This window comes from Eleutherodactylus coqui, chromosome 13 (genome assembly GCF_035609145.1).
Source record: "Eleutherodactylus coqui strain aEleCoq1 chromosome 13, aEleCoq1.hap1, whole genome shotgun sequence".
Lineage (NCBI taxonomy): Eukaryota > Metazoa > Chordata > Amphibia > Anura > Eleutherodactylidae > Eleutherodactylus > Eleutherodactylus coqui.
In genome coordinates, this window is record NC_089849.1 from 43,306,383 (window position 1) to 43,328,672 (window position 22,290).

The 22,290-nt window shown below is 43.3% G+C and overlaps 1 non-coding gene across 1 annotated transcript; it reads left to right on the forward strand.

The window, feature by feature from the left end:
- The first annotated feature begins 563 nt into the window (after positions 1 to 563).
- Positions 564 to 635, forward strand: TRNAC-GCA (transfer RNA cysteine (anticodon GCA)). The gene has a single exon. It is a non-coding gene; the product is annotated as a tRNA-Cys (tRNA).
- The last annotated feature ends 21,655 nt before the right edge of the window (positions 636 to 22,290 follow it).

The following is a 22,290-nucleotide window of genomic DNA, read 5'->3' on the forward strand; positions in this document are numbered from 1 at the left end:
AAATTGGTTTCCTCAGAACATTATTTTTTAAGAACCAGTGAGCCCAATCATAAGCCAAGGGGCATAGCTTCAAATCTGGGTGCCCCCTTCAAGTGCCAGCTTTACTCATGCTATTCAACGATATGGTTACCTTTCCAAGAAAGCTCTTTTTCAACTTGTTACCCTTGAGCCTATTTCTCATGCAGAGTCATCCACTCTCTCACTGGCAATCTTTATTGGTAGGGATTTCAACAAGCATCCTTACTTTTGAGAAATTGGTTTCCTCAGAACATTACTTTTTAAGAACCAGTGAGCCCAATCATAAGCCAAGGGGGCATAGCTTCAAATCTGGGTGCCCCCTTCAAGTGCCAGCTTTACTAATGCCATCCAACGATATGGTTACCTTTCCAAGAAAGCTCTCCTTCAACTTGTTACCCTTGAGCCTATTTCTCATGCAGAACTTGTCATCCACACTCACTGGCAATCTTCATTGGTAGGGATTTCAACAAGCATCCTTACTTTTGAGAAATTGGTTTCCTCAGAACATTACTTTTTAAGAACCAGTGAGCCCAATCATAAGCCAAGGGGGTATAGCTCAGTGGAAGAGCATTCGACTGCAGATCGAGAGGTCCCTGGTTCAAATCCAGGTGCCCCCTTCAAGTGCCAGCTTTACTAATGCCATCCAACGATATGGTTACCTTTCCAAGAAAGCTCTCCTTCAACTTGTTACCCTTGAGCATTTTTCTCATGCAGAACTTGTCATCCACTCTCTCACTGGCAATCTTCATTGGTAGGGATTTCAACAAGCATCCTTACTTTTGAGAAATTGGTTTCCTCAGAACATTACTTTTTAAGAACCAGTGAGCCCAATCATAAGCCAAGGGGCATAGCTTCAAATCTGGGTGCCCCCTTCAAGTGCCAGCTTTACTCATGCTATTCAACGATATGGTTACCTTTCCAAGAAAGCTCTTCTTCAACTTGTTACCCTTGAGCCTATTTCTCATGCAGAGTCATCCACTCTCTCACTGGCAATCTTTATTGGTAGGGATTTCAACAAGCATCCTTACTTTTGAGAAATTGGTTTCCTCAGAACATGACTTTTTAAGAACCAGTGAGCCCAATCATAAGCCAAGGGGGTATAGCTTCAAATCTGGGTGCCCCCTTCAAGTGCCAGCTTTACTCATGCTATTCAACGTTATGGTTTCCTTTCCAAGAAAGCTCTCCTTCAACTTGTTACCCTTGAGCATTTTTCTCATGCAGAACTTGTCATCCACACTCTCACTGGCAATCTTCATTGGTAGGGATTTCAACAAGCATCCTTACTTTTGAGAAATTGGTTTCCTCAGAACATTACTTTTTAAGAACCAGTGAGCCCAATCATAAGCCAAGGGGGTATAGCTCAGTGGAAGAGCATTCGACTGCAGATCGAGAGGTTCCTGGTTCAAATCCGGGTGCCCCCTTCAAGTGCCAGCTTTACTAATGCCATCCAACGATATGGTTACCTTTCCAAGAAAGCTCTCCTTCAACTTGTTACCCTTGAGCATTTTTCTCATGCAGAACTTGTCATCCACTCTCTCACTGGCAATCTTCATTGGTAGGGATTTCAACAAGCATCCTTACTTTTGAGAAATTGGTTTCCTCAGAACATTACTTTTTAAGAACCAGTGAGCCCAATCATAAGCCAAGGGGCATAGCTTCAAATCTGGGTGCCCCCTTCAAGTGCCAGCTTTACTCATGCTATTCAACGATATGGTTACCTTTCCAAGAAAGCTCTTCTTCAACTTGTTACCCTTGAGCCTATTTCTCATGCAGAGTCATCCACTCTCTCACTGGCAATCTTTATTGGTAGGGATTTCAACAAGCATCCTTACTTTTGAGAAATTGGTTTCCTCAGAACATTACTTTTTAAGAACCAGTGAGCCCAATCATAAGCCAAGGGGGCATAGCTTCAAATCTGGGTGCCCCCTTCAAGTGCCAGCTTTACTAATGCCATCCAACGATATGGTTACCTTTCCAAGAAAGCTCTCCTTCAACTTGTTACCCTTGAGCCTATTTCTCATGCAGAGTCATCCACTCTCTCACTGGCAATCTTTATTGGTAGGGATTTCAACAAGCATCCTTACTTTTGAGAAATTGGTTTCCTCAGAACATTACTTTTTAAGAACCAGTGAGCCCAATCATAAGCCAAGGGGGTATAGCTCAGTGGAAGAGCATTCGACTGCAGATCGAGAGGTCCCTGGTTCAAATCCGGGTGCCCCCTTCAAGTGCCAGCTTTACTAATGCCATCCAACGATATGGTTACCTTTCCAAGAAAGCTCTCCTTCAACTTGTTACCCTTGAGCATTTTTCTCATGCAGAACTTGTCATCCACACTCTCACTGGCAATCTTCATTGGTAGGGATTTCAACAAGCATCCTTACTTTTGAGAAATTGGTTTCCTCAGAACATTACTTTTTAAGAACCAGTGAGCCCAATCATAAGCCAAGGGGGTATAGCTCAGTGGAAGAGCATTCGACTGCAGATCGAGAGGTCCCTGGTTCAAATCCGGGTGCCCCCTTCAAGTGCCAGCTTTACTAATGCCATCCAACGATATGGTTACCTTTCCAAGAAAGCTCTCCTTCAACTTGTTACCCTTGAGCATTTTTCTCATGCAGAACTTGTCATCCACTCTCTCACTGGCAATCTTCATTGGTAGGGATTTCAACAAGCATCCTTACTTTTGAGAAATTGGTTTCCTCAGAACATTACTTTTTAAGAACCAGTGAGCCCAATCATAAGCCAAGGGGGCATAGCTTCAAATCTGGGTGCCCCCTTCAAGTGCCAGCTTTACTCATGCTATTCAACGATATGGTTACCTTTCCAAGAAAGCTCTTCTTCAACTTGTTACCCTTGAGCCTATTTCTCATGCAGAGTCATCCACTCTCTCACTGGCAATCTTTATTGGTAGGGATTTCAACAAGCATCCTTAATTTTGAGAAATTGGTTTCCTCAGAACATTACTTTTTAAGAACCAGTGAACCCAATCATAAGCCAAGGGGGTATAGCTCAGTGGAAGAGCATTCGACTGCAGATCGAGAGGTCCCTGGTTCAAATCCGGGTGCCCCCTTCAAGTGCCAGCTTTACTAATGCCATCCAACGATATGGTTACCTTTCCAAGAAAGCTCTCCTTCAACTTGTTACCCTTGAGCATTTTTCTCATGCAGAACTTGTCATCCACTCTCTCACTGGCAATCTTCATTGGTAGGGATTTCAACAAGCATCCTTACTTTTGAGAAATTGGTTTCCTCAGAACATTACTTTTTAAGAACCAGTGAGCCCAATCATAAGCCAAGGGGGCATAGCTTCAAATCTGGGTGCCCCCTTCAAGTGCCAGCTTTACTCATGCTATTCAACGATATGGTTACCTTTCCAAGAAAGCTCTTCTTCAACTTGTTACCCTTGAGCCTATTTCTCATGCAGAGTCATCCACTCTCTCACTGGCAATCTTTATTGGTAGGGATTTCAACAAGCATCCTTAATTTTGAGAAATTGGTTTCCTCAGAACATTACTTTTTAAGAACCAGTGAGCCCAATCATAAGCCAAGGGGGCATAGCTTCAAATCTGGGTGCCCCCTTCAAGTGCCAGCTTTACTAATGCCATCCAACGATATGGTTACCTTTCCAAGAAAGCTCTCCTTCAACTTGTTACCCTTGAGCCTATTTCTCATGCAGAGTCATCCACTCTCTCACTGGCAATCTTTATTGGTAGGGATTTCAACAAGCATCCTTACTTTTGAGAAATTGGTTTCCTCAGAACATTACTTTTTAAGAACCAGTGAGCCCAATCATAAGCCAAGGGGCATAGCTTCAAATCTGGGTGCCCCCTTCAAGTGCCAGCTTTACTCATGCTATTCAACGATATGGTTACCTTTCCAAGAAAGCTCTTCTTCAACTTGTTACCCTTGAGCCTATTTCTCATGCAGAGTCATCCACTCTCTCACTGGCAATCTTTATTGGTAGGGATTTCAACAAGCATCCTTACTTTTGAGAAATTGGTTTCCTCAGAACATTACTTTTTAAGAACCAGTGAGCCCAATCATAAGCCAAGGGGGCATAGCTTCAAATCTGGGTGCCCCCTTCAAGTGCCAGCTTTACTAATGCCATCCAACGATATGGTTACCTTTCCAAGAAAGCTCTCCTTCAACTTGTTACCCTTGAGCCTATTTCTCATGCAGAGTCATCCACTCTCTCACTGGCAATCTTTATTGGTAGGGATTTCAACAAGCATCCTTACTTTTGAGAAATTGGTTTCCTCAGAACATTACTTTTTAAGAACCAGTGAGCCCAATCATAAGCCAAGGGGGTATAGCTCAGTGGAAGAGCATTCGACTGCAGATCGAGAGGTCCCTGGTTCAAATCCGGGTGCCCCCTTCAAGTGCCAGCTTTACTAATGCCATCCAACGATATGGTTACCTTTCCAAGAAAGCTCTCCTTCAACTTGTTACCCTTGAGCATTTTTCTCATGCAGAACTTGTCATCCACTCTCTCACTGGCAATCTTCATTGGTAGGGATTTCAACAAGCATCCTTACTTTTGAGAAATTGGTTTCCTCAGAACATTACTTTTTAAGAACCAGTGAGCCCAATCATAAGCCAAGGGGGCATAGCTTCAAATCTGGGTGCCCCCTTCAAGTGCCAGCTTTACTCATGCTATTCAACGATATGGTTACCTTTCCAAGAAAGCTCTTCTTCAACTTGTTACCCTTGAGCCTATTTCTCATGCAGAGTCATCCACTCTCTCACTGGCAATCTTTATTGGTAGGGATTTCAACAAGCATCCTTAATTTTGAGAAATTGGTTTCCTCAGAACATTACTTTTTAAGAACCAGTGAGCCCAATCATAAGCCAAGGGGGTATAGCTTCAAATCTGGGTGCCCCCTTCAAGTGCCAGCTTTACTCATGCTATTCAACGTTATGGTTACCTTTCCAAGAAAGCTCTCCTTCAACTTGTTACCCTTGAGCATTTTTCTCATGCAGAACTTGTCATCCACACTCTCACTGGCAATCTTCATTGGTAGGGATTTCAACAAGCATCCTTACTTTTGAGAAATTGGTTTCCTCAGAACATTACTTTTTAAGAACCAGTGAGCCCAATCATAAGCCAAGGGGGTATAGCTCAGTGGAAGAGCATTCGACTGCAGATCGAGAGGTTCCTGGTTCAAATCCGGGTGCCCCCTTCAAGTGCCAGCTTTACTAATGCCATCCAACGATATGGTTACCTTTCCAAGAAAGCTCTCCTTCAACTTGTTACCCTTGAGCATTTTTCTCATGCAGAACTTGTCATCCACTCTCTCACTGGCAATCTTCATTGGTAGGGATTTCAACAAGCATCCTTACTTTTGAGAAATTGGTTTCCTCAGAACATTACTTTTTAAGAACCAGTGAGCCCAATCATAAGCCAAGGGGCATAGCTTCAAATCTGGGTGCCCCCTTCAAGTGCCAGCTTTACTCATGCTATTCAACGATATGGTTACCTTTCCAAGAAAGCTCTTCTTCAACTTGTTACCCTTGAGCCTATTTCTCATGCAGAGTCATCCACTCTCTCACTGGCAATCTTTATTGGTAGGGATTTCAACAAGCATCCTTACTTTTGAGAAATTGGTTTCCTCAGAACATTACTTTTTAAGAACCAGTGAGCCCAATCATAAGCCAAGGGGGCATAGCTTCAAATCTGGGTGCCCCCTTCAAGTGCCAGCTTTACTAATGCCATCCAACGATATGGTTACCTTTCCAAGAAAGCTCTCCTTCAACTTGTTACCCTTGAGCCTATTTCTCATGCAGAGTCATCCACTCTCTCACTGGCAATCTTTATTGGTAGGGATTTCAACAAGCATCCTTACTTTTGAGAAATTGGTTTCCTCAGAACATTACTTTTTAAGAACCAGTGAGCCCAATCATAAGCCAAGGGGGTATAGCTCAGTGGAAGAGCATTCGACTGCAGATCGAGAGGTCCCTGGTTCAAATCCGGGTGCCCCCTTCAAGTGCCAGCTTTACTAATGCCATCCAACGATATGGTTACCTTTCCAAGAAAGCTCTCCTTCAACTTGTTACCCTTGAGCATTTTTCTCATGCAGAACTTGTCATCCACTCTCTCACTGGCAATCTTCATTGGTAGGGATTTCAACAAGCATCCTTACTTTTGAGAAATTGGTTTCCTCAGAACATTACTTTTTAAGAACCAGTGAGCCCAATCATAAGCCAAGGGGGCATAGCTTCAAATCTGGGTGCCCCCTTCAAGTGCCAGCTTTACTCATGCTATTCAACGATATGGTTACCTTTCCAAGAAAGCTCTTCTTCAACTTGTTACCCTTGAGCCTATTTCTCATGCAGAGTCATCCACTCTCTCACTGGCAATCTTTATTGGTAGGGATTTCAACAAGCATCCTTACTTTTGAGAAATTGGTTTCCTCAGAACATTACTTTTTAAGAACCAGTGAGCCCAATCATAAGCCAAGGGGGTATAGCTCAGTGGAAGAGCATTCGACTGCAGATCGAGAGGTTCCTGGTTCAAATCCGGGTGCCCCCTTCAAGTGCCAGCTTTACTAATGCCATCCAACGATATGGTTACCTTTCCAAGAAAGCTCTCCTTCAACTTGTTACCCTTGAGCATTTTTCTCATGCAGAACTTGTCATCCACTCTCTCACTGGCAATCTTCATTGGTAGGGATTTCAACAAGCATCCTTACTTTTGAGAAATTGGTTTCCTCAGAACATTACTTTTTAAGAACCAGTGAGCCCAATCATAAGCCAAGGGGGCATAGCTTCAAATCTGGGTGCCCCCTTCAAGTGCCAGCTTTACTCATGCTATTCAACGATATGGTTACCTTTCCAAGAAAGCTCTTCTTCAACTTGTTACCCTTGAGCCTATTTCTCATGCAGAGTCATCCACTCTCTCACTGGCAATCTTTATTGGTAGGGATTTCAACAAGCATCCTTAATTTTGAGAAATTGGTTTCCTCAGAACATTACTTTTTAAGAACCAGTGAGCCCAATCATAAGCCAAGGGGGCATAGCTTCAAATCTGGGTGCCCCCTTCAAGTGCCAGCTTTACTAATGCCATCCAACGATATGGTTACCTTTCCAAGAAAGCTCTCCTTCAACTTGTTACCCTTGAGCCTATTTCTCATGCAGAGTCATCCACTCTCTCACTGGCAATCTTTATTGGTAGGGATTTCAACAAGCATCCTTACTTTTGAGAAATTGGTTTCCTCAGAACATTACTTTTTAAGAACCAGTGAGCCCAATCATAAGCCAAGGGGCATAGCTTCAAATCTGGGTGCCCCCTTCAAGTGCCAGCTTTACTCATGCTATTCAACGATATGGTTACCTTTCCAAGAAAGCTCTTCTTCAACTTGTTACCCTTGAGCCTATTTCTCATGCAGAGTCATCCACTCTCTCACTGGCAATCTTTATTGGTAGGGATTTCAACAAGCATCCTTAATTTTGAGAAATTGGTTTCCTCAGAACATTACTTTTTAAGAACCAGTGAGCCCAATCATAAGCCAAGGGGGTATAGCTCAGTGGAAGAGCATTCGACTGCAGATCGAGAGGTTCCTGGTTCAAATCCGGGTGCCCCCTTCAAGTGCCAGCTTTACTAATGCCATCCAACGATATGGTTACCTTTCCAAGAAAGCTCTCCTTCAACTTGTTACCCTTGAGCATTTTTCTCATGCAGAACTTGTCATCCACACTCTCACTGGCAATCTTCATTGGTAGGGATTTCAACAAGCATCCTTACTTTTGAGAAATTGGTTTCCTCAGAACATTACTTTTTAAGAACCAGTGAGCCCAATCATAAGCCAAGGGGGTATAGCTCAGTGGAAGAGCATTCGACTGCAGATCGAGAGGTCCCTGGTTCAAATCCGGGTGCCCCCTTCAAGTGCCAGCTTTACTAATGCCATCCAACGATATGGTTACCTTTCCAAGAAAGCTCTCCTTCAACTTGTTACCCTTGAGCATTTTTCTCATGCAGAACTTGTCATCCACTCTCTCACTGGCAATCTTCATTGGTAGGGATTTCAACAAGCATCCTTACTTTTGAGAAATTGGTTTCCTCAGAACATTACTTTTTAAGAACCAGTGAGCCCAATCATAAGCCAAGGGGGCATAGCTTCAAATCTGGGTGCCCCCTTCAAGTGCCAGCTTTACTCATGCTATTCAACGATATGGTTACCTTTCCAAGAAAGCTCTTCTTCAACTTGTTACCCTTGAGCCTATTTCTCATGCAGAGTCATCCACTCTCTCACTGGCAATCTTTATTGGTAGGGATTTCAACAAGCATCCTTACTTTTGAGAAATTGGTTTCCTCAGAACATTACTTTTTAAGAACCAGTGAGCCCAATCATAAGCCAAGGGGGTATAGCTCAGTGGAAGAGCATTCGACTGCAGATCGAGAGGTCCCTGGTTCAAATCCGGGTGCCCCCTTCAAGTGCCAGCTTTACTAATGCCATCCAACGATATGGTTACCTTTCCAAGAAAGCTCTCCTTCAACTTGTTACCCTTGAGCATTTTTCTCATGCAGAACTTGTCATCCACTCTCTCACTGGCAATCTTCATTGGTAGGGATTTCAACAAGCATCCTTACTTTTGAGAAATTGGTTTCCTCAGAACATTACTTTTTAAGAACCAGTGAGCCCAATCATAAGCCAAGGGGGCATAGCTTCAAATCTGGGTGCCCCCTTCAAGTGCCAGCTTTACTCATGCTATTCAACGATATGGTTACCTTTCCAAGAAAGCTCTTCTTCAACTTGTTACCCTTGAGCCTATTTCTCATGCAGAGTCATCCACTCTCTCACTGGCAATCTTTATTGGTAGGGATTTCAACAAGCATCCTTAATTTTGAGAAATTGGTTTCCTCAGAACATTACTTTTTAAGAACCAGTGAGCCCAATCATAAGCCAAGGGGGCATAGCTTCAAATCTGGGTGCCCCCTTCAAGTGCCAGCTTTACTAATGCCATCCAACGATATGGTTACCTTTCCAAGAAAGCTCTCCTTCAACTTGTTACCCTTGAGCCTATTTCTCATGCAGAGTCATCCACTCTCTCACTGGCAATCTTTATTGGTAGGGATTTCAACAAGCATCCTTACTTTTGAGAAATTGGTTTCCTCAGAACATTACTTTTTAAGAACCAGTGAGCCCAATCATAAGCCAAGGGGCATAGCTTCAAATCTGGGTGCCCCCTTCAAGTGCCAGCTTTACTCATGCTATTCAACGATATGGTTACCTTTCCAAGAAAGCTCTTCTTCAACTTGTTACCCTTGAGCCTATTTCTCATGCAGAGTCATCCACTCTCTCACTGGCAATCTTTATTGGTAGGGATTTCAACAAGCATCCTTACTTTTGAGAAATTGGTTTCCTCAGAACATTACTTTTTAAGAACCAGTGAGCCCAATCATAAGCCAAGGGGGTATAGCTCAGTGGAAGAGCATTCGACTGCAGATCGAGAGGTCCCTGGTTCAAATCCGGGTGCCCCCTTCAAGTGCCAGCTTTACTAATGCCATCCAACGATATGGTTACCTTTCCAAGAAAGCTCTCCTTCAACTTGTTACCCTTGAGCATTTTTCTCATGCAGAACTTGTCATCCACTCTCTCACTGGCAATCTTCATTGGTAGGGATTTCAACAAGCATCCTTACTTTTGAGAAATTGGTTTCCTCAGAACATTACTTTTTAAGAACCAGTGAGCCCAATCATAAGCCAAGGGGGCATAGCTTCAAATCTGGGTGCCCCCTTCAAGTGCCAGCTTTACTCATGCTATTCAACGATATGGTTACCTTTCCAAGAAAGCTCTTCTTCAACTTGTTACCCTTGAGCCTATTTCTCATGCAGAGTCATCCACTCTCTCACTGGCAATCTTTATTGGTAGGGATTTCAACAAGCATCCTTACTTTTGAGAAATTGGTTTCCTCAGAACATTACTTTTTAAGAACCAGTGAGCCCAATCATAAGCCAAGGGGGTATAGCTCAGTGGAAGAGCATTCGACTGCAGATCGAGAGGTCCCTGGTTCAAATCCGGGTGCCCCCTTCAAGTGCCAGCTTTACTAATGCCATCCAACGATATGGTTACCTTTCCAAGAAAGCTCTCCTTCAACTTGTTACCCTTGAGCATTTTTCTCATGCAGAACTTGTCATCCACTCTCTCACTGGCAATCTTCATTGGTAGGGATTTCAACAAGCATCCTTACTTTTGAGAAATTGGTTTCCTCAGAACATTACTTTTTAAGAACCAGTGAGCCCAATCATAAGCCAAGGGGGCATAGCTTCAAATCTGGGTGCCCCCTTCAAGTGCCAGCTTTACTCATGCTATTCAACGATATGGTTACCTTTCCAAGAAAGCTCTTCTTCAACTTGTTACCCTTGAGCCTATTTCTCATGCAGAGTCATCCACTCTCTCACTGGCAATCTTTATTGGTAGGGATTTCAACAAGCATCCTTAATTTTGAGAAATTGGTTTCCTCAGAACATTACTTTTTAAGAACCAGTGAGCCCAATCATAAGCCAAGGGGGTATAGCTCAGTGGAAGAGCATTCGACTGCAGATCGAGAGGTCCCTGGTTCAAATCCGGGTGCCCCCTTCAAGTGCCAGCTTTACTAATGCCATCCAACGATATGGTTACCTTTCCAAGAAAGCTCTCCTTCAACTTGTTACCCTTGAGCATTTTTCTCATGCAGAACTTGTCATCCACTCTCTCACTGGCAATCTTCATTGGTAGGGATTTCAACAAGCATCCTTACTTTTGAGAAATTGGTTTCCTCAGAACATTACTTTTTAAGAACCAGTGAGCCCAATCATAAGCCAAGGGGGCATAGCTTCAAATCTGGGTGCCCCCTTCAAGTGCCAGCTTTACTCATGCTATTCAACGATATGGTTACCTTTCCAAGAAAGCTCTTCTTCAACTTGTTACCCTTGAGCCTATTTCTCATGCAGAGTCATCCACTCTCTCACTGGCAATCTTTATTGGTAGGGATTTCAACAAGCATCCTTACTTTTGAGAAATTGGTTTCCTCAGAACATTACTTTTTAAGAACCAGTGAGCCCAATCATAAGCCAAGGGGCATAGCTTCAAATCTGGGTGCCCCCTTCAAGTGCCAGCTTTACTCATGCTATTCAACGATATGGTTACCTTTCCAAGAAAGCTCTTCTTCAACTTGTTACCCTTGAGCCTATTTCTCATGCAGAGTCATCCACTCTCTCACTGGCAATCTTTATTGGTAGGGATTTCAACAAGCATCCTTACTTTTGAGAAATTGGTTTCCTCAGAACATTACTTTTTAAGAACCAGTGAGCCCAATCATAAGCCAAGGGGGTATAGCTCAGTGGAAGAGCATTCGACTGCAGATCGAGAGGTCCCTGCTTCAAATCCGGGTGCTCCCTTCAAGTGCCAGCTTTACTAATGCCATCCAACGATATGGTTACCTTTCCAAGAAAGCTCTCCTTCAACTTGTTACCCTTGAGCATTTTTCTCATGCAGAACTTGTCATCCACTCTCTCACTGGCAATCTTCATTGGTAGGGATTTCAACAAGCATCCTTACTTTTGAGAAATTGGTTTCCTCAGAACATTACTTTTTAAGAACCAGTGAGCCCAATCATAAGCCAAGGGGGTATAGCTCAGTGGAAGAGCATTCGACTGCAGATCGAGAGGTCCCTGCTTCAAATCCGGGTGCTCCCTTCAAGTGCCAGCTTTACTAATGCCATCCAACGATATGGTTACCTTTCCAAGAAAGCTCTCCTTCAACTTGTTACCCTTGAGCATTTTTCTCATGCAGAACTTGCCATCCACTCTCTCACTGGCAATCTTCATTGGTAGGGATTTCAACAAGCATCCTTACTTTTGAGAAATTGGTTTCCTCAGAACATTACTTTTTAAGAACCAGTGAGCCCAATCATAAGCCAAGGGGGTATAGCTCAGTGGAAGAGCATTCGACTGCAGATCGAGAGGTCCCTGGTTCAAATCCGGGTGCCCCCTTCAAGTGCCAGCTTTACTAATGCCATCCAACGATATGGTTACCTTTCCAAGAAAGCTCTCCTTCAACTTGTTACCCTTGAGCCTATTTCTCATGCAGAGTCATCCACTCTCTCACTGGCAATCTTTATTGGTAGGGATTTCAACAAGCATCCTTACTTTTGAGAAATTGGTTTCCTCAGAACATTACTTTTTAAGAACCAGTGAGCCCAATCATAAGCCAAGGGGCATAGCTTCAAATCTGGGTGCCCCCTTCAAGTGCCAGCTTTACTCATGCTATTCAACGATATGGTTACCTTTCCAAGAAAGCTCTTCTTCAACTTGTTACCCTTGAGCCTATTTCTCATGCAGAGTCATCCACTCTCTCACTGGCAATCTTTATTGGTAGGGATTTCAACAAGCATCCTTACTTTTGAGAAATTGGTTTCCTCAGAACATTACTTTTTAAGAACCAGTGAGCCCAATCATAAGCCAAGGGGGTATAGCTCATTGGAAGAGCATTCGACTGCAGATCGAGAGGTCCCTGCTTCAAATCCGGGTGCTCCCTTCAAGTGCCAGCTTTACTAATGCCATCCAACGATATGGTTACCTTTCCAAGAAAGCTCTCCTTCAACTTGTTACCCTTGAGCATTTTTCTCATGCAGAACTTGTCATCCACTCTCTCACTGGCAATCTTCATTGGTAGGGATTTCAACAAGCATCCTTACTTTTGAGAAATTGGTTTCCTCAGAACATTACTTTTTAAGAACCAGTGAGCCCAATCATAAGCCAAGGGGGCATAGCTTCAAATCTGGGTGCCCCCTTCAAGTGCCAGCTTTACTCATGCTATTCAACGATATGGTTACCTTTCCAAGAAAGCTCTTCTTCAACTTGTTACCCTTGAGCCTATTTCTCATGCAGAGTCATCCACTCTCTCACTGGCAATCTTTATTGGTAGGGATTTCAACAAGCATCCTTAATTTTGAGAAATTGGTTTCCTCAGAACATTACTTTTTAAGAACCAGTGAGCCCAATCATAAGCCAAGGGGGTATAGCTCAGTGGAAGAGCATTCGACTGCAGATCGAGAGGTCCCTGGTTCAAATCCGGGTGCCCCCTTCAAGTGCCAGCTTTACTAATGCCATCCAACGATATGGTTACCTTTCCAAGAAAGCTCTCCTTCAACTTGTTACCCTTGAGCATTTTTCTCATGCAGAACTTGTCATCCACTCTCTCACTGGCAATCTTCATTGGTAGGGATTTCAACAAGCATCCTTACTTTTGAGAAATTGGTTTCCTCAGAACATTACTTTTTAAGAACCAGTGAGCCCAATCATAAGCCAAGGGGGCATAGCTTCAAATCTGGGTGCCCCCTTCAAGTGCCAGCTTTACTCATGCTATTCAACGATATGGTTACCTTTCCAAGAAAGCTCTTCTTCAACTTGTTACCCTTGAGCCTATTTCTCATGCAGAGTCATCCACTCTCTCACTGGCAATCTTTATTGGTAGGGATTTCAACAAGCATCCTTACTTTTGAGAAATTGGTTTCCTCAGAACATTACTTTTTAAGAACCAGTGAGCCCAATCATAAGCCAAGGGGGTATAGCTCAGTGGAAGAGCATTCGACTGCAGATCGAGAGGTCCCTGGTTCAAATCCGGGTGCCCCCTTCAAGTGCCAGCTTTACTAATGCCATCCAACGATATGGTTACCTTTCCAAGAAAGCTCTCCTTCAACTTGTTACCCTTGAGCATTTTTCTCATGCAGAACTTGTCATCCACTCTCTCACTGGCAATCTTCATTGGTAGGGATTTCAACAAGCATCCTTACTTTTGAGAAATTGGTTTCCTCAGAACATTACTTTTTAAGAACCAGTGAGCCCAATCATAAGCCAAGGGGGCATAGCTTCAAATCTGGGTGCCCCCTTCAAGTGCCAGCTTTACTCATGCTATTCAACGATATGGTTACCTTTCCAAGAAAGCTCTTCTTCAACTTGTTACCCTTGAGCCTATTTCTCATGCAGAGTCATCCACTCTCTCACTGGCAATCTTTATTGGTAGGGATTTCAACAAGCATCCTTACTTTTGAGAAATTGGTTTCCTCAGAACATTACTTTTTAAGAACCAGTGAGCCCAATCATAAGCCAAGGGGCATAGCTTCAAATCTGGGTGCCCCCTTCAAGTGCCAGCTTTACTCATGCTATTCAACGATATGGTTACCTTTCCAAGAAAGCTCTTCTTCAACTTGTTACCCTTGAGCCTATTTCTCATGCAGAGTCATCCACTCTCTCACTGGCAATCTTTATTGGTAGGGATTTCAACAAGCATCCTTACTTTTGAGAAATTGGTTTCCTCAGAACATTACTTTTTAAGAACCAGTGAGCCCAATCATAAGCCAAGGGGGTATAGCTCAGTGGAAGAGCATTCGACTGCAGATCGAGAGGTCCCTGCTTCAAATCCGGGTGCTCCCTTCAAGTGCCAGCTTTACTAATGCCATCCAACGATATGGTTACCTTTCCAAGAAAGCTCTCCTTCAACTTGTTACCCTTGAGCATTTTTCTCATGCAGAACTTGTCATCCACTCTCTCACTGGCAATCTTCATTGGTAGGGATTTCAACAAGCATCCTTACTTTTGAGAAATTGGTTTCCTCAGAACATTACTTTTTAAGAACCAGTGAGCCCAATCATAAGCCAAGGGGGTATAGCTCAGTGGAAGAGCATTCGACTGCAGATCGAGAGGTCCCTGCTTCAAATCCGGGTGCTCCCTTCAAGTGCCAGCTTTACTAATGCCATCCAACGATATGGTTACCTTTCCAAGAAAGCTCTCCTTCAACTTGTTACCCTTGAGCATTTTTCTCATGCAGAACTTGTCATCCACTCTCTCACTGGCAATCTTCATTGGTAGGGATTTCAACAAGCATCCTTACTTTTGAGAAATTGGTTTCCTCAGAACATTACTTTTTAAGAACCAGTGAGCCCAATCATAAGCCAAGGGGGTATAGCTCAGTGGAAGAGCATTCGACTGCAGATCGAGAGGTCCCTGGTTCAAATCCGGGTGCCCCCTTCAAGTGCCAGCTTTACTAATGCCATCCAACGATATGGTTACCTTTCCAAGAAAGCTCTCCTTCAACTTGTTACCCTTGAGCCTATTTCTCATGCAGAGTCATCCACTCTCTCACTGGCAATCTTTATTGGTAGGGATTTCAACAAGCATCCTTACTTTTGAGAAATTGGTTTCCTCAGAACATTACTTTTTAAGAACCAGTGAGCCCAATCATAAGCCAAGGGGCATAGCTTCAAATCTGGGTGCCCCCTTCAAGTGCCAGCTTTACTCATGCTATTCAACGATATGGTTACCTTTCCAAGAAAGCTCTTCTTCAACTTGTTACCCTTGAGCCTATTTCTCATGCAGAGTCATCCACTCTCTCACTGGCAATCTTTATTGGTAGGGATTTCAACAAGCATCCTTACTTTTGAGAAATTGGTTTCCTCAGAACATTACTTTTTAAGAACCAGTGAGCCCAATCATAAGCCAAGGGGGTATAGCTTCAAATCTGGGTGCCCCCTTCAAGTGCCAGCTTTACTCATGCTATTCAACGATATGGTTACCTTTCCAAGAAAGCTCTTCTTCAACTTGTTACCCTTGAGCATTTTTCTCATGCAGAACTTGTCATCCACTCTCTCACTGGCAATCTTCATTGGTAGGGATTTCAACAAGCATCCTTACTTTTGAGAAATTGGTTTCCTCAGAACATTACTTTTTAAGAACCAGTGAGCCCAATCATAAGCCAAGGGGGTATAGCTTCAAATCTGGGTGCCCCCTTCAAGTGCCAGCTTTACTCATGCTATTCAACGTTATGGTTACCTTTCCAAGAAAGCTCTCCTTCAACTTGTTACCCTTGAGCATTTTTCTCATGCAGAACTTGTCATCCACACTCTCACTGGCAATCTTCATTGGTAGGGATTTCAACAAGCATCCTTACTTTTGAGAAATTGGTTTCCTCAGAACATTACTTTTTAAGAACCAGTGAGCCCAATCATAAGCCAAGGGGGTATAGCTCAGTGGAAGAGCATTCGACTGCAGATCGAGAGGTTCCTGGTTCAAATCCGGGTGCCCCCTTCAAGTGCCAGCTTTACTAATGCCATCCAACGATATGGTTACCTTTCCAAGAAAGCTCTCCTTCAACTTGTTACCCTTGAGCATTTTTCTCATGCAGAACTTGTCATCCACTCTCTCACTGGCAATCTTCATTGGTAGGGATTTCAACAAGCATCCTTACTTTTGAGAAATTGGTTTCCTCAGAACATTACTTTTTAAGAACCAGTGAGCCCAATCATAAGCCAAGGGGGCATAGCTTCAAATCTGGGTGCCCCCTTCAAGTGCCAGCTTTACTCATGCTATTCAACGATATGGTTACCTTTCCAAGAAAGCTCTTCTTCAACTTGTTACCCTTGAGCCTATTTCTCATGCAGAGTCATCCACTCTCTCACTGGCAATCTTTATTGGTGGGGATTTCAACAAGCATCCTTAATTTTGAGAAATTGGTTTCCTCAGAACATTACTTTTTAAGAACCAGTGAGCCCAATCATAAGCCAAGGGGGTATAGCTTCAAATCTGGGTGCCCCCTTCAAGTGCCAGCTTTACTCATGCTATTCAACGATATGGTTACCTTTCCAAGAAAGCTCTTCTTCAACTTGTTACCCTTGAGCATTTTTCTCATGCAGAACTTGTCATCCACTCTCTCACTGGCAATCTTCATTGGTAGGGATTTCAACAAGCATCCTTACTTTTGAGAAATTGGTTTCCTCAGAACATTACTTTTTAAGAACCAGTGAGCCCAATCATAAGCCAAGGGGGTATAGCTTCAAATCTGGGTGCCCCCTTCAAGTGCCAGCTTTACTCATGCTATTCAACGTTATGGTTACCTTTCCAAGAAAGCTCTCCTTCAACTTGTTACCCTTGAGCATTTTTCTCATGCAGAACTTGTCATCCACACTCTCACTGGCAATCTTCATTGGTAGGGATTTCAACAAGCATCCTTACTTTTGAGAAATTGGTTTCCTCAGAACATTACTTTTTAAGAACCAGTGAGCCCAATCATAAGCCAAGGGGCATAGCTTCAAATCTGGGTGCCCCCTTCAAGTGCCAGCTTTACTCATGCTATTCAACGATATGGTTACCTTTCCAAGAAAGCTCTTCTTCAACTTGTTACCCTTGAGCCTATTTCTCATGCAGAGTCATCCACTCTCTCACTGGCAATCTTTATTGGTAGGGATTTCAACAAGCATCCTTACTTTTGAGAAATTGGTTTCCTCAGAACATTACTTTTTAAGAACCAGTGAGCCCAATCATAAGCCAAGGGGGTATAGCTCAGTGGAAGAGCATTCGACTGCAGATCGAGAGGTCCCTGCTTCAAATCCGGGTGCTCCCTTCAAGTGCCAGCTTTACTAATGCCATCCAACGATATGGTTACCTTTCCAAGAAAGCTCTCCTTCAACTTGTTACCCTTGAGCATTTTTCTCATGCAGAACTTGTCATCCACTCTCTCACTGGCAATCTTCATTGGTAGGGATTTCAACAAGCATCCTTACTTTTGAGAAATTGGTTTCCTCAGAACATTACTTTTTAAGAACCAGTGAGCCCAATCATAAGCCAAGGGGGTATAGCTCAGTGGAAGAGCATTCGACTGCAGATCGAGAGGTCCCTGCTTCAAATCCGGGTGCTCCCTTCAAGTGCCAGCTTTACTAATGCCATCCAACGATATGGTTACCTTTCCAAGAAAGCTCTCCTTCAACTTGTTACCCTTGAGCATTTTTCTCATGCAGAACTTGTCATCCACTCTCTCACTGGCAATCTTCATTGGTAGGGATTTCAACAAGCATCCTTACTTTTGAGAAATTGGTTTCCTCAGAACATTACTTTTTAAGAACCAGTGAGCCCAATCATAAGCCAAGGGGGTATAGCTCAGTGGAAGAGCATTCGACTGCAGATCGAGAGGTCCCTGGTTCAAATCCGGGTGCCCCCTTCAAGTGCCAGCTTTACTAATGCCATCCAACGATATGGTTACCTTTCCAAGAAAGCTCTCCTTCAACTTGTTACCCTTGAGCCTATTTCTCATGCAGAGTCATCCACTCTCTCACTGGCAATCTTTATTGGTAGGGATTTCAACAAGCATCCTTACTTTTGAGAAATTGGTTTCCTCAGAACATTACTTTTTAAGAACCAGTGAGCCCAATCATAAGCCAAGGGGCATAGCTTCAAATCTGGGTGCCCCCTTCAAGTGCCAGCTTTACTCATGCTATTCAACGATATGGTTACCTTTCCAAGAAAGCTCTTCTTCAACTTGTTACCCTTGAGCCTATTTCTCATGCAGAGTCATCCACTCTCTCACTGGCAATCTTTATTGGTAGGGATTTCAACAAGCATCCTTACTTTTGAGAAATTGGTTTCCTCAGAACATTACTTTTTAAGAACCAGTGAGCCCAATCATAAGCCAAGGGGGTATAGCTTCAAATCTGGGTGCCCCCTTCAAGTGCCAGCTTTACTCATGCTATTCAACGATATGGTTACCTTTCCAAGAAAGCTCTTCTTCAACTTGTTACCCTTGAGCATTTTTCTCATGCAGAACTTGTCATCCACTCTCTCACTGGCAATCTTCATTGGTAGGGATTTCAACAAGCATCCTTACTTTTGAGAAATTGGTTTCCTCAGAACATTACTTTTTAAGAACCAGTGAGCCCAATCATAAGCCAAGGGGGTATAGCTTCAAATCTGGGTGCCCCCTTCAAGTGCCAGCTTTACTCATGCTATTCAACGTTATGGTTACCTTTCCAAGAAAGCTCTCCTTCAACTTGTTACCCTTGAGCATTTTTCTCATGCAGAACTTGTCATCCACACTCTCACTGGCAATCTTCATTGGTAGGGATTTCAACAAGCATCCTTACTTTTGAGAAATTGGTTTCCTCAGAACATTACTTTTTAAGAACCAGTGAGCCCAATCATAAGCCAAGGGGGTATAGCTCAGTGGAAGAGCATTCGACTGCAGATCGAGAGGTTCCTGGTTCAAATCCGGGTGCCCCCTTCAAGTGCCAGCTTTACTAATGCCATCCAACGATATGGTTACCTTTCCAAGAAAGCTCTCCTTCAACTTGTTACCCTTGAGCATTTTTCTCATGCAGAACTTGTCATCCACTCTCTCACTGGCAATCTTCATTGGTAGGGATTTCAACAAGCATCCTTACTTTTGAGAAATTGGTTTCCTCAGAACATTACTTTTTAAGAACCAGTGAGCCCAATCATAAGCCAAGGGGGCATAGCTTCAAATCTGGGTGCCCCCTTCAAGTGCCAGCTTTACTCATGCTATTCAACGATATGGTTACCTTTCCAAGAAAGCTCTTCTTCAACTTGTTACCCTTGAGCCTATTTCTCATGCAGAGTCATCCACTCTCTCACTGGCAATCTTTATTGGTGGGGATTTCAACAAGCATCCTTAATTTTGAGAAATTGGTTTCCTCAGAACATTACTTTTTAAGAACCAGTGAGCCCAATCATAAGCCAAGGGGGTATAGCTTCAAATCTGGGTGCCCCCTTCAAGTGCCAGCTTTACTCATGCTATTCAACGATATGGTTACCTTTCCAAGAAAGCTCTTCTTCAACTTGTTACCCTTGAGCATTTTTCTCATGCAGAACTTGTCATCCACTCTCTCACTGGCAATCTTCATTGGTAGGGATTTCAACAAGCATCCTTACTTTTGAGAAATTGGTTTCCTCAGAACATTACTTTTTAAGAACCAGTGAGCCCAATCATAAGCCAAGGGGGTATAGCTTCAAATCTGGGTGCCCCCTTCAAGTGCCAGCTTTACTCATGCTATTCAACGTTATGGTTACCTTTCCAAGAAAGCTCTCCTTCAACTTGTTACCCTTGAGCATTTTTCTCATGCAGAACTTGTCATCCACACTCTCACTGGCAATCTTCATTGGTAGGGATTTCAACAAGCATCCTTACTTTTGAGAAATTGGTTTCCTCAGAACATTACTTTTTAAGAACCAGTGAGCCCAATCATAAGCCAAGGGGGTATAGCTCAGTGGAAGAGCATTCGACTGCAGATCGAGAGGTTCCTGGTTCAAATCCGGGTGCCCCCTTCAAGTGCCAGCTTTACTAATGCCATCCAACGATATGGTTACCTTTCCAAAAAAGCTCTCCTTCAACTTGTTACCCTTGAGCATTTTTCTCATGCAGAACTTGTCATCCACTCTCTCACTGGCAATCTTCATTGGTAGGGATTTCAACAAGCATCCTTACTTTTGAGAAATTGGTTTCCTCAGAACATTACTTTTTAAGAACCAGTGAGCCCAATCATAAGCCAAGGGGGTATAGCTTCAAATCTGGGTGCCCCCTTCAAGTGCCAGCTTTACTCATGCTATTCAACGTTATGGTTACCTTTCCAAGAAAGCTCTCCTTCAACTTGTTACCCTTGAGCATTTTTCTCATGCAGAACTTGTCATCCACACTCTCACTGGCAATCTTCATTGGTAGGGATTTCAACAAGCATCCTTACTTTTGAGAAATTGGTTTCCTCAGAACATTACTTTTTAAGAACCAGTGAGCCCAATCATAAGCCAAGGGGGCATAGCTTCAAATCTGGGTGCCCCCTTCAAGTGCCAGCTTTACTCATGCTATTCAACGATATGGTTACCTTTCCAAGAAAGCTCTTCTTCAACTTGTTACCCTTGAGCCTATTTCTCATGCAGAGTCATCCACTCTCTCACTGGCAATCTTTATTGGTAGGGATTTCAACAAGCATCCTTACTTTTGAGAAATTGGTTTCCTCAGAACATTACTTTTTAAGAACCAGTGAGCCCAATCATAAGCCAAGGGGCATAGCTTCAAATCTGGGTGCCCCCTTCAAGTGCCAGCTTTACTCATGCTATTCAACGATATGGTTACCTTTCCAAGAAAGCTCTTCTTCAACTTGTTACCCTTGAGCCTATTTCTCATGCAGAGTCATCCACTCTCTCACTGGCAATCTTTATTGGTAGGGATTTCAACAAGCATCCTTACTTTTGAGAAATTGGTTTCCTCAGAACATTACTTTTTAAGAACCAGTGAGCCCAATCATAAGCCAAGGGGGTATAGCTCAGTGGAAGAGCATTCGACTGCAGATCGAGAGGTCCCTGGTTCAAATCCGGGTGCCCCCTTCAAGTGCCAGCTTTACTAATGCCATCCAACGATATGGTTACCTTTCCAAGAAAGCTCTCCTTCAACTTGTTACCCTTGAGCATTTTTCTCATGCAGAACTTGTCATCCACTCTCTCACTGGCAATCTTCATTGGTAGGGATTTCAACAAGCATCCTTACTTTTGAGAAATTGGTTTCCTCAGAACATTACTTTTTAAGAACCAGTGAGCCCAATCATAAGCCAAGGGGGCATAGCTTCAAATCTGGGTGCCCCCTTCAAGTGCCAGCTTTACTCATGCTATTCAACGATATGGTTACCTTTCCAAGAAAGCTCTTCTTCAACTTGTTACCCTTGAGCCTATTTCTCATGCAGAGTCATCCACTCTCTCACTGGCAATCTTTATTGGTAGGGATTTCAACAAGCATCCTTACTTTTGAGAAATTGGTTTCCTCAGAACATTACTTTTTAAGAACCAGTGAGCCCAATCATAAGCCAAGGGGGTATAGCTCAGTGGAAGAGCATTCGACTGCAGATCGAGAGGTCCCTGGTTCAAATCCGGGTGCCCCCTTCAAGTGCCAGCTTTACTAATGCCATCCAACGATATGGTTACCTTTCCAAGAAAGCTCTCCTTCAACTTGTTACCCTTGAGCATTTTTCTCATGCAGAACTTGTCATCCACTCTCTCACTGGCAATCTTCATTGGTAGGGATTTCAACAAGCATCCTTACTTTTGAGAAATTGGTTTCCTCAGAACATTACTTTTTAAGAACCAGTGAGCCCAATCATAAGCCAAGGGGGCATAGCTTCAAATCTGGGTGCCCCCTTCAAGTGCCAGCTTTACTCATGCTATTCAACGATATGGTTACCTTTCCAAGAAAGCTCTTCTTCAACTTGTTACCCTTGAGCCTATTTCTCATGCAGAGTCATCCACTCTCTCACTGGCAATCTTTATTGGTAGGGATTTCAACAAGCATCCTTAATTTTGAGAAATTGGTTTCCTCAGAACATTACTTTTTAAGAACCAGTGAGCCCAATCATAAGCCAAGGGGGTATAGCTCAGTGGAAGAGCATTCGACTGCAGATCGAGAGGTCCCTGGTTCAAATCCGGGTGCCCCCTTCAAGTGCCAGCTTTACTAATGCCATCCAACGATAT